The sequence below is a fragment of the Coregonus lavaretus genome, assembly GCF_964263955.1.
Source record: "Coregonus lavaretus genome assembly, chromosome: 1".
Taxonomy (NCBI): Eukaryota; Metazoa; Chordata; class Actinopteri; order Salmoniformes; family Salmonidae; genus Coregonus; species Coregonus lavaretus.
In genome coordinates this window covers 93,266,551-93,279,817 of record NC_139988.1, presented here as the reverse complement: position 1 = coordinate 93,279,817, position 13,267 = coordinate 93,266,551, and positions in this window count along the sequence as shown.

Sequence of the window (13,267 nt, the reverse complement as noted above, 5' to 3'; positions counted from 1 at the left end):
ACTTACAGTACATCATAATACATGCTGTTAACTAAAGTCACTTACAGTACATTATAATACATGCTGTTAACTAAAGTCACTTACAGTACATTATAATACATGCTGTTAACTAAAGTCACTTACAGTACATTATAATACATGCTGTTAACTAAAGTCACTTACAGTACATTATAATACATGCTGTTAACTAAAGTCACTTACAGTACATCATAATACATGCTGTTAACTAAAGTCACTTACAGTACATTATAATACATGCTGTTAACTAAAGTCACTTACAGTACATTATAATACATGCTGTTAACTAAAGTCACTTGCAGTACATTATAATACATGCTGTTAACTAAAGTCACTTACAGTACATTATAATACATGCTGTTAACTAAAGTCACTTACAGTACATTATAATACATGCTGTTAACTAAAGTCACTTACAGTACATTATAATACATGCTGTTAACTAAAGTCACTTACAGTACATTATAATACATGCTGTTAACTAAAGTCACTTACAGTACATTATAATACATGCTGTTAACTAAAGTCACTTACAGTACATTATAATACATGCTGTTAACTAAAGTCACTTACAGTACATTATAATACATGCTGTTAACTAAAGTCACTTACAGTACATTATAATACATGCTGTTAACTAAAGTCACTTGCAGTACATTATAATACATGCTGTTAACTAAAGTCACTTACAGTACATTATAATACATGCTGTTAACTAAAGTCACTTACAGTACATTATAATACATGTTTAGTATGTGTCTGTGATCCATAGGGGCCCTGGTCAAATGTAGTGCACTATATAGGGAATAGGGTGCTATTTGGGACAAACACAGTACTGACCCTCTCTCCCTCTGTGTCTCTAGGTGTGAGGAGTACTGACCCTCTCTCCCTCTGTATCTCTAGGTGTGAGGAGTACTGACCCTCTCTCCCTCTGTATCTCTAGGTGTGAGGAGTACTGACCCTCTCTCCCTCTGTGTCTCTAGGTGTGAGGAGTACTGACCCTCTCTCCCTCTGTGTCTCTAGGTGTGAGGAGTACTGACCCTCTCTCCCTCTGTGTCTCTAGGTGTGAGGAGTACTGACCCTCTCTCCCTCTGTGTCTCTAGGTGTGAGGAGTACTGACCCTCTCTCCCTCTGTGTCTCTAGGTGTGAGGAGTACTGACCCTCTCTCCCTCTGTGTCTCTAGGTGTGAGGAGTACTGACCCTCTCTCCCTCTGTGTCTCTAGGTGTGAGGAGTACTGACCCTCTCTCCCTCTGTGTCTCTAGGTGTGAGGAGTACTGACCCTCTCTCCCTCTGTGTCTCTAGGTGTGAGGAGTACTGACCCTCTCTCCCTCTGTGTCTCTAGGTGTGAGGAGTACTGACCCTCTCTCCCTCTGTGTTTCTAGGTGTGAGGAGTACTGACCCTCTCTCCCTCTGTGTCTCTAGGTGTGAGGAGTACTGACCCTCTCTCCCTCTGTGTCTCTAGGTGTGAGGAGTACTGACCCTCTCTCCCTCTGTCTCTCTAGGTGTGAGGAGTATGCACAGTACAGATATCCAGTGGTCTGCCATCTTGAGTTGGGGCTATGCTGACAACATGCTGAGGCTAAAGAGCAAACAGAGTGAACCGCCCATCAACTTCATACAGTGCTCTCCACTACACCAGGTAAACTATCGGACCAAACCTTTAATATCGCTAAGCCCTAAAGGTAGATTTGTACAGCTGACCAAAGATTAACAACAGGAACCGGGATCCAGAGATTTCCCAGGCGAGCTCCCTCCCACCAAGCTGGTTAACTGAGGTGAATTACAGTACATCACAATACATGTTTAGTATGTTTCTGTGATCCATATGGGCCCTGGTCAAAAGTAGTGCACTATATAGGGAATAGGACACAAACACACTCTCTTGAGGCTGTTAATGACAGATGGAGAAATAGGAGACTCCACAGCACCTTGAGGCTGTTAATGACAGATGGAGAAATAGGAGACTCCACAGCACCTTGAGGCTGTTAATGACAGATGGAGAAATAGGAGACTCCACAGCACCTTGAGGCTGTTAATGACAGATGGAGAAATAGGAGACTCCACAGCACCTTGAGGCTGTTAATGACAGATGGAGAAATAGGAGACTCCACAGCACCTTGAGGCTGTTAATGACAGATGGAGAAATAGGATACTCCACAGCACCTTGAGGCTGTTAATGACAGATGGAGAAATAGGAGACTCCACAGCACCTTGAGGCTGTTAATGACAGATGGAGAAATAGGAGACTCCACAGCACCTTGAGGCTGTTAATGACAGATGGAGAAATAGGAGACTCCACAGCACCTTGAGGCTGTTAATGACAGATGGAGAAATAGGAGACTCCACAGCACCTACTGTATGAAGAAGACTCCCCATTCAGCTTTGTTAATCATTCCCTCTCTCTAGGTAACAGCGTGTGCCTGGGTGTCTGATGGTTGTCAGCTGTTTACCGGCAGTAGATGTGGAGTCATCACGGCCTACATTAACCGCTTCAGTACATCTACTGTGAGTAGTACAAGCCTCTCCTCTCTCTCTCTCCTTCTCTCTCTCTCTCTCTCCTTCTCTCCTTCTCTCTCTCTCTCGCTCGCTCGCTCGCTCGCTCCTTCTCTCTCTCTCCTTCTGTCTCTCTCTCTCTCTCGCTCTCTCGCTCTCTCTCTCTCTCTCTCTCTCTCTCTCTCTCTCTCTCTCTCTCTCTCTCTCTTTCTCTCCTCTCTCTCTCTCTCTCTCTCTCTCTCTCTCTCTCTCTCTCTCCATAAATATATATATATATATATACACACTACATGACCAAAAGTATGTGGACACCTGCTCCTCGAACATCTCATTCCAAAATCTTGGGCATTAATATGGAGTTGGTCCCCCCTTTGCTGCTATAACAGCCTCCACTCTTCTGGGAGGCTTTCCACTAGATGTTGGAACATTGCTGTGGGGACTTGCTTCCATTCAGCCTCAAGAGCATTAGTGAGGTCGGGCACTGATGTTTGGTGATTGGGCCTGGCTCGCAGTCGGCGTTCCAATTCATCCCAAAGGTGTTCGATGGGGTTGAGGTCAGGGCTCTGTGCAGGCCAGTCAAGTTCTTCCACACCGATCTCGACAAACCATTTCTGTATGGACCTCGCTTCGTGCATGGGGACATTGTCATGCTGAAACAGGAAAGGACCTTCCCCAAACTGTTGCCACTAAGTTGGAAGCACAGAATCGTCTAGAATGTCATTGTATGCTGTAGCATTAAGATTTCCCTTCACTGGAACTAAGGGGCCTAGCCCAAACCATAAAAAAACATTATTCATCCTCCACCAAACATTACAGTTGGCACTATGCATTGGGGCAGGTAGCGTTCTCCTGGCATCCGCCAAACTCAGATTAGTCCCTTGGACTGCCAGATGGTGAAGCATGATTCATCACTCCAGAGAACTTCCACTGCTCCAGAGTCCAATGGCGGCGAGCTTTACACCACTCCAGCCGACGCTTGGCATTGCACATGGTGATTTTAGGCCATGGAAATCCATTTCATGAAGCCCCCAACGAACAGTTCTAATGCTGACGTTGCTTCCAGAGGCAGTTTGGAACTCGGTAGTGAGTGTTGCAACCGAGAACAGACGATTTTTACGCAGTACACGCTTCAGCACTCGGTGGTCCCCGTTCTGTCAGCTTGTGTGGCCTACCATTTCGTGGCTGAGCGGTTGTTGCTCCTAGACGTTTCCACTTCACAATAACAGCACTTCGATTTGTCTGTCCATAACACTTTTTTCCAATCTTCCTCTGTCCAGTGTTCTTTTGCCTATCTTAATCTTTTCTTTTTATTGGCCAGTCTGAGATATGGCTTTTTCTTTGCAACTCTGCTTAGAAGGTCAGCATCCCGGAGTCGCCTCTTCACTGTTGACGTTGAGACTGGTGTTTTGCGGGTACTATTTAATGAAGCTGCCAGTTGAGGACCTGTGAGGCATCTGTTTCTCAAACTAGACACTCTAATGTATTTGTCCTCTTGCTCAGTTGTGCACCGGGGCCTCCCACTCCTCTTTCTATTCTGGTTAGAGCCAGTTTGCGCTGTTCTGTGAAGGGAGTAGTACACAGAGTACGAGATCTTCAGTTTCTTGGCAATTTCTCGCATGGAATAGCCTTCATTTCTCAGAACAAGAATAGACTGACGAGTTTCAGAAGAAAGTTATTTGTTTCTGGCCATTTTGAGCTTTGAGTTTTATTGCTTCTTTAATCAGCACAACAGTTTTCAGCTGTGCTAACATAATTGCAAAAGGGTTTTCTAATGATCAATTAGCCTTTTAAAATGATAAACTTGGATTAGCAAACACAACGTGCCATTGGAACACAGGACTGATGGTTGCTGATAATGGGCCTCTGTACGCCTATGAAGATATTCCATTAAAAATCAGCCGTTTCCAGCTACAATAGCCATTTACAACATTAACAATGTATACACTGTATTTCTGATCAATTTGATGTTATTTTAATGGACATAAAAAATTGCTTTTCTTTCGAAAACAATTATTTCTAAGTGACCCCAAACTTTTGAACAGTAGTGTGTGTTAACATTGCCAAAGTAAGTGGAATAGATGATAAATATTAACAGGAAACATTACACTCAGAAGTTCCAAAAGAATAAAGACATTTCAAATGTCATATTATGTCTATATACAGTGTTGTAACAATGTGCAAATAGTTAAAGTACAAAAGGGAAAATAAATAAACATAAATATGGGTTGTATTTACAATGGTGTTTGTTCTTCACTGGTTGCCCTTTTCTTGTGGCAACAGGTCACAAATCTTGCTGCTGTGATGGCACACTGTGGTTTTTCACCCAATAGATAAGGGAGTTTATCAAAATTGGGTTTGTTTTCTAATTCTTTGTGGGTCTGTGTAATCAGAGGGAAATATGTGTCTCTAATATGGTCATACATTTGGCAGGAGGTTAGGATATGCAGCTCAGTTTCCACCTCATTTTGTGGGCAGTGTGCACATAGCCTGTCTTCTCTTGAGAGCCAGGTCTCTCTCTCTCTCTTTAACAGCACCACATTGAGTACAGTACCGTGGGTCTCCATGGCAACACCCTCAGTCACCCTCCCCCTCCACCCATCCTCCTCTCTCCATCCTTCCGTCCGTCTGCCTCCACATCAACACCCACTGACCACCATTATCCCTCCCCTAGACCCCCACAGTGCATACTCTCTGTCTCGCTCCATCGCTCTCTCCCTCTCTCATTCTCCCTCTCTCTATCTCTCACTCTCGCTCTCTCCCTCTCTCATTCTCTCTCTGTCTCGCTCCATCGCTCTCTCCCTCTCTATCTCTCTCTCACTCTCTATCTCTCTCTCTCTCTCTCTCTCTCTCTCTATCTCTCTCCCATTCTCTCTCTCTCTCTCTCTCTCTCTCTCTCTATCTCTCTCTCACTCTCTCACTCTCTATCTCTCTCTCTCTCTCTCGCTCTCTCTCTCTCCCTCTCTCTATCAATTGAATTAAATTAAATTCATTAGACTTTATTGACATGGCAAGTTCAATAACTTACATTGTCAAAGTATAATTATTTGTACTGAATGATAATTTTGGGAAAGAAAGATTATCTTAGGTCTGAGTATTTGTCACAGTGTAATAGGAAATGCAGCTCTGTCTCTACCTCTCCCCGGGGGCAGAGTGAGCACAGCCTGTCCTCTCTGGGCAGCCAGGTTTGCCTGTGACAACCGGTCTCTATAGCCAGACTGTGCTCACTGAGTCTGTACCTAGTCAGTGTTTTCCTCAGTTTTCTATCAGTCACAGTGGTCAGATAGTCTGCCACCATGTACTGTCTGTTTAGAGCCAAATAGCATTGAAGTTGACTTTGATTTTTTGTGGTGTCTTTCCAATAGGTGATATATTTTTCTTTTTGCTTTGTGATGATTTGGTTGGGCCAGATTTTCTGAGTGCTGTCCTGAGGCTCTATGAGGTTGGTTTTGGTTAGTGAACTGAGCCTCAGAACCAGCTGGCTGAGGGGACTCTTCTCTTGATTCATCTCTTGACATAGTAGAGCTGTGTGATGGAATGTTTTGGGGTCACTTGTTTTTAGATGGTTGTAAAATGTTATGGCTTTTTTTTCTATTTGAATAAGGAGGGGGTATTGGCCCAATTCTGCTCTACATGCGTTATTTTGAGTTTTTCTTTGCACTTGCAATACAGTCTTGGAAAACTCTGCATGCAGTGTTTCGATTGGATGTTTGTCCCATTTGCTCAATTCATTATTAGAGAGCGGACCCCATACTTCGCTGCCATATAGAGCAATTGGTTCTATAACTGATTGGAAAATCTTAAGCCAGATTCTAATTGGAATTTCAATTTTAATGTTCCTTTTAATGGCATAGAATGCTCTTCTTGCTTTGTCTCAGCTCATTCACAGCCATGTGAAAGCTACCTGTGTTGCTGATATTTAGTCCTAGATATGTGTAGTTTTTGGTGTGTTCTAATAGAACTGTGTACAAATAGAATTTATATTTGTGATCCTGATTTCTGGATCTTTTTTGGAATATCATTATATTCGGGATTTTTAGGTTAAGTGTCAGAGCCCTGGTCTGACAGAACCTGTGCAGATGATCTAGATGCTGCTGTAACCCCTCCTTAGTGGGAGACAGTAGCACCAGGTCATCTGCGTACAGCAGACACTTGATTTCAGTGTTGTGTAGGGTGAGACCAGGTGCTGCAGATTCTGCTAATGTTTTTGCCAATTCATTAATGTAGATGTTAAATAGTGTTGGACTTATTGGGCAGCCCTGTTTCACTCCACGTCCCAGATAGAAGAAGTCTGTTTGCTTGTTGCCGATTTTAACCGCACATTTGTTTTTAGTGTACATTGATTTAATAACATCATATGTTATCCCTCCAATACCACTTTCTATTAGCTTATTAAAAAAAGACCTTTGTGACAAATTGAATCAAATGCTTTCTTGAAGTCTACAAAACATGAGTAGATTTAGCCTTTGTTGTGGTTGACTTGTTTGTCAGTTAGTGTGGAGGGTGTAAATGTGGTCTGGTGTACGATCATTTGTTACAAATCCAATCTGGCTTCTGCTCAGGACGTTGTGTTCATCAAGGAAATGACGTGGTCTGCTATTTATAATACTGCAGAGAATTTACCCCAAGTTGCTGTTAACGCAAATTCCTCTGTAATTATTTGGGTCAAATTTTTCAAAATTTTTATAGATTGGTGTGATCAATCCTTGGTTCCAAATATCGGGGGAAATACCTGCAGTGAGGATAATGTTCAATAGTTAGAGTATATCCGAATTTGTGGTCTGTATATTTGATCATTTCATTTAAAATACCATCAGCACCACAGGCCTTTTTGGGTTGGAGAGTGCATCGTTTTTCCAATAATTATTGTTCTGTAATTGGGGTATCCACAAGATTCTGATAGTCTTTGACTGCTGATTCAAGGATTTGTAATTTTTCTTGTATATCTTGTTGTTCTGGGCTCTTTGTTATATTGCTGTAGAGGTTTGCAAAGTGATTTCTCCACATATCCCCATTTTGGATATCCAATTCCTCATGATGAGGTTTGTTTAATTTATTCAAATTCTCCCAGAAGTGGGTTGATGGATTCCTCAATTACATCCAGCTGATTTCTAATGTGCTGTTCCTTTTTTGTTCTTAGGGTGTGTTTGTATTGCTTCAGTGTTTCCCCATTTTGAAAGAGTATTTTTTTGTTGTCTGGTTCTCTGTGTTTCTGATTAGATACACTACCGGTCAAAAGTTTTAGAACACCTACTCATTCAAGGGTTTTTCTTTATTTTTACTATTTTCTACATTGTAGAATAATAGTGAAGACATCAAATCTATGAAATAACACAGATGGAATCATGTAGTAACCAAAAAAGTGTTAAACAAATCAAAATATATTTTATTCTGTCACGATCGTCTGAGGGAGAGGACCAAGGTGCAGCGTTGAAAGCAAACATATTTATTTTATCAAGATCACACGATCAAAACAACGAAACGTGACGTCCTTGGTTACAAAAACAAACCAACACGGAACAAGAAACCACAACACAAAGTGAAAAGACCGATAGTTAAATATGGCTCCCAATCAGAGACAACCAGCTGTCACTCGTTGCCTCTGATTGGGAGTCACTCAGCCCAACATAGAAAATCAAACATAGAATACACACCCTGGCTCAACATAACATTGTCCCCAGAGCCAGGGCGTGACAGTACCCCCCCCTAAAGGCGCGGACTCCGACCGCGCCAACTAAATCCCACAGGGGAGGGACCGGGTGGGCACTCCGCCTTGGCGGCGGATCCGGCTCCGGGCCTGATCCCCACTCCCTCTCCAACCCCCCAAAGTACCCCTGGTCCGGTCTGGCCCCACTGGCCGGAGCCGGACTGACGATACGCACCCCTGGCTTGGTGCGTGGAGCAGGAATGGACCGGACTGGGCTGGCGACGCGCACCACAGACTTGGTGCGGAGAGCAGGAACGGGCCGGACAGGGCTGACGAAACGCACCACAGACTTGGTGCGGAGAGCAGGCACGGGCCGTGCCGGACTGATGACGCACACCACTGGCTTGGTGCGGGGAGCTTGGATGGGCCGGACTGGGCTGGCGACGCACCCCGTAGGCTTGGTGCGTGGAGCAGGGACTGGCCGGGCTGGGCTGGCGACGCACACCGTAGGCTTGGTGCGGAGAGCAGGAACGGGCCGGACAGGGCTGACGAAACGCACCACAGACTTGGTGCGGGGGGCAGGCACGGGCCGTGCCAGACTGATGACGCACACCACTGGCTTGGTGCGGGGAGCTTGGATGGGCTGGACTGGGCTGGCGACGCACCCCGTAGGCTTGGTGCGTGGAGCAGGGACAGGCCGGACCGTACTGGGGACACACACCACTGGCTCTACCTCGGGATCTGGAACGGGCCGGACCGGACTGGTAATACACCCCAGTACCTCTCGCCGTGCCTCTACATCCTCCATCCCCTCTTCGACCAGTGGCCCCCGTAACCTGGCGGCCTCCTCTGGCAACCCGCTGGGCCGCTCTATCGCGGCCTCCTGCTGGTCCGACGTCGTGAGCCCCCCCTAAAAAAATTCTGGGGGTCTCTCCTCCCCGTGGGCCAGGCCTCCATCGTTCTCGCCAGACTCTCACCCCACTGCTCCAAAGTCCAACCTCTCTCCTCTTCTCTTGGCTTGGCCCAGTCGAGACTCCTACTCAACTGCTCCCAAGTCCATCCTCTCTCTTCTTCACGCTGCTTGGTCCTGTTATGGTGGTTTCTTCTGTCACGATCGTCTAAGGAGGGAGAGGACCAAGGCGCAGCGTTGAAAGCAAACATATTTATTTTATCAAGATCACACGATCAAAACAACGAAACGTGACGTCCTTGGTTACAAAAACAAACCAACACGGAACAAGAAACCACAACACAAAGTGAAAAGACCGATAGTTAAATATGGCTCCCAATCAGAGACAACCAGCTGTCACTCGTTGCCTCTGATTGGGAGTCACTCAGCCCAACATAGAAAATCAAACATAGAATACACACCCTGGCTCAACATAACATTGTCCCCAGAGCCAGGGCGTGACATATATTTGAGATTCCTCAAATAGCCACCCATTGCCTTGATGACAGCTTTGCACACTCTTGGCATTCTCTCAACCAGCTTCATGAGGTAGTCACCTGGAATGCATTTCAATTAACAGGTGTGCCTTCTTAAAAGTTAATTTGTGGAATTTCTTTCCTTAATGCGTTTGAGCCAATCAGTTGTGTTGTGACAAGGTAGGGGTGGTATACAGAAGATAGCCCTATTTGGTAAAAGACCAAGTCCATCATTACTTTAAGACATGAAGGTCAGTCAATATGGAACATTTCAAGAACTTTGAAAGTTTCTTCAAGTGCAGTCGCAAAAACCATCAAGCGCTATGATGAAACTGGCTCTCATGAGGACCGCCACAGGAATGGAAGACCCAGAGTTACCTTTGCTGCAGAGGATAAGTTCATTAGAGTTACCAGCTTCAGAAATTGCAGCCCAAATACATTCTTCACAGAGTTCAAGTAACAGACACATCTCAACATCAACTATTCAGAGGAGACTGTGTGAATCAGGCCTTCATGGTTGAATTGCTGCAAAGAAACCACTACTAAAGGACACTAATAAGAAGAAGAGACTTGCTTGGGCCAAGAAACACGAGCAATGTACATTGGACCGGTGGTTCCAACCGTGTCTTTGTGAGACGCGGTGTGGGTGAACGGAAGAACTCTGCATCTGTATTTCCCACCGTAAAGCATGGAGGAGGAGGTGTTATGGTGTGGGGGTGCTTTGCTGGTGACACTGACTGTGATTTATTTAGAATTCAAGGCACACTTAACCAGCATGGCTACCACATCATTCTGCAGTGATACGCCGTCCCATCTGGTTTGGGCTTAGTGGGATTATCATTTATTTTTCAACAGGACAATGACCCAACACACCTCCAGGCTTTGTAAGGGCTATTTTACCAAAAGAGATTGGATTTTTTTGGCTACTAATTGTTTTTTGGTAGATTTCTGTACTGTTTGCACTCCATCTATAGGCCTGTTTTAGTATCATGTCATTTATTGGGCCATGATGCTTCATGGTTGGGTTCTGCTCTTCTCAGATACACTGTGATTTTACTGTGGTCAGAGAGAGGTGTTAGTGGGCTGACTGTGAAGGCTCTGAGAGACTCTGGGTTCAGGTCGGTGATGAAGCAGTCTACAGTACTGCTGCCAAGGGATGAGCTGTAGGTGTACCTACCAAAAGAGTCCCCTCTTAAGCTACCATTGACTATGTACAGACCCAGTGTTCAATAGAGGTTCAGGAGATGGTCTCCATTTTTGTTTTTCACTTTGTCATAGTTGTTTCTAGGGGAGGATGTGGGGAGGGAAAGGTTGTTGCTTCCCGGTAGGTGTTTGTCCCCATGACTGTTAATAGTGTCTAGTTCTACTGCTGTTCTAGCATTCAGGTCTCCACAGACCAGCACGTTGCCTTGGGCCTGAAAGTGACTAATCTCCCCCTCTAGAATGGAGAAACTCTCTTCATTGAAGTAGGGTGACTCTGAGGGGGGAATGTCTGTGCCACAGAGGAATACATTTTTATCGGTTAAGATGGCCTCCTTATTGATATTTATCCAGAATTCTCCTGTTTTGATCAATTCCATTGAATGACTTAGTTCGCTAGTTAGTAAATACAATAGTAGCATTTTTCTCCCTGAAGCTGCTATTTCTGGAGTTCTTTACTTGGTGATGTGTGTATCTTCCTCCTCCTCCACCTCCTCCTCCTCCTCCTCCTCCTCCCTGTGTGTATCTAGATGTTAACCCCCTCCTCCCTGTGTGTATCTAGATGTTAACCCCCTCCTCCCTGTGTGTATCTAGATGTTAACTCCCTCCTCCCTGTGTGTCTCTAGATGTTAACCCCCTCCTCCCTGTGTGTATCTAGATGTTAACCCCCTCCTCCCTGTGTGTATCTAGATGTTAACCCCCTCCTCCCTGTGTGTATCTAGATGTTAACCCCCCCCTCCCTGTGTGTATCTAGATGTTAACCCCCTCCTCCCTGTGTGTATCTAGATGTTAACCCCCCCCCCCCCCTCCCTGTGTGTATCTAGATGTTAACTCCCTCCTCCTCCTCCTCCTCCCCCCTCCACCTCCTCCTCCTCCTCCTCCCTGTGTGTATCTAGATGTTAACCCCCTCCTCCCTGTGTGTATCTAGATGTTAACCCCCTCCTCCCTGTGTATCTAGATGTTAACCCCCTCCTCCCTGTGTGTATCTAGATGTTAACCCCCTCCTCCCTGTGTGTATCTAGATGTTAACCCCCTCCTCCCTGTGTGTATCTAGATGTTAACTCCCTCCTCCCTGTGTGTATCTAGATGTTAACTCCCTCCTCCCTGTGTGTCTCTAGATGTTAACCCCATCCTCCCTGTGTGTATCTAGATGTTAACCCCCCCCCTCCCTGTGTGTATCTAGATGTTAACCCCCTCCTCCCTGTGTGTATCTAGATGTTAACCCCCTCCTCCCTGTGTATCTAGATGTTAACCCCCTCCTCCCTGTGTGTATCTAGATGTTAACCCCCTCCTCCCTGTGTATCTAGATGTTAACCCCCTCCTCCCTGTGTATCTAGATGTTAACCCCCTCCTCCCTGTGTATCTAGATGTTAACCCCCTCCTCCTCCTCCTCCCTGTGTGTCTCTAGATGTTAACTCCCTCCTCCCTGTGTATCTAGATGTTAACCCCCTCCTCCTCCTCCTCCCTGTGTGTATCTAGATGTTAACTCCCTCCTCCCTGTGTATCTAGATGTTAACTCCCTCCTCCCTGTGTGTATCTAGATGTTAACTCCCTCCTCCCTGTGTGTCTCTAGATGTTAACTCCCTCCTCCCTGTGTATCTAGATGTTAACCCCCTCCTCCTCCTCCTCCCTGTGTGTCTCTAGATGTTAACTCCCTCCTCCCTGTGTATCTAGATGTTAACCCCCTCCTCCCTGTGTGTCTCTAGATGTTAACTCCCTCCTCCCTGTGTATCTAGATGTTAACCCCCTCCTCCTCCTCCTCCCTGTGTGTATCTAGATGTTAACTCCCTCCTCCCTGTGTATCTAGATGTTAACTCCCTCCTCCCTGTGTGTATCTAGATGTTAACCCCCTCCTCCCTGTGTGTATCTAGATGTTAACTCCCTCCTCCCTGTGTGTCTCTAGATGTTAACTCCCTCCTCCCTGTGTGTATCTAGATGTTAACTCCCTCCTCCCTGTGTGTCTCTAGATGTTAACTCCCTCCTCCCTGTGTGTATCTAGATGTTAACCCCCTCCTCCCTGTGTGTCTCTAGATGTTAACTCCCTCCTCCCTGTGTGTATCTAGATGTTAACTCCCTCCTCCCTGTGTGTATCTAGATGTTAACCCCCTCCTCCCTGTGTGTCTCTAGATGTTAACTCCCTCCTCCCTGTGTGTATCTAGATGTTAACTCCCTCCTCCCTGTGTGTATCTAGATGTTAACTCCCTCCTCCCTGTGTGTATCTAGATGTTAACTCCCTCCTCCCTGTGTGTATCTAGATGTTAACTCCCTCCTCCCTGTGTGTCTCTAGATGTTAACCCCCTCCTCCCTGTGTGTCTCTAGATGTTAACTCCCTCCTCCCTGTGTGTCTCTAGATGTTAACTCCCTCCTCCCTGTGTGTATCTAGATGTTAACTCCCTCCTCCCTGTGTGTATCTAGATGTTAACTCCCTCCTCCCTGTGTGTATCTAGATGTTAACCCCCTCCTCCTCCTCCTCCTCCCTGTGTGTA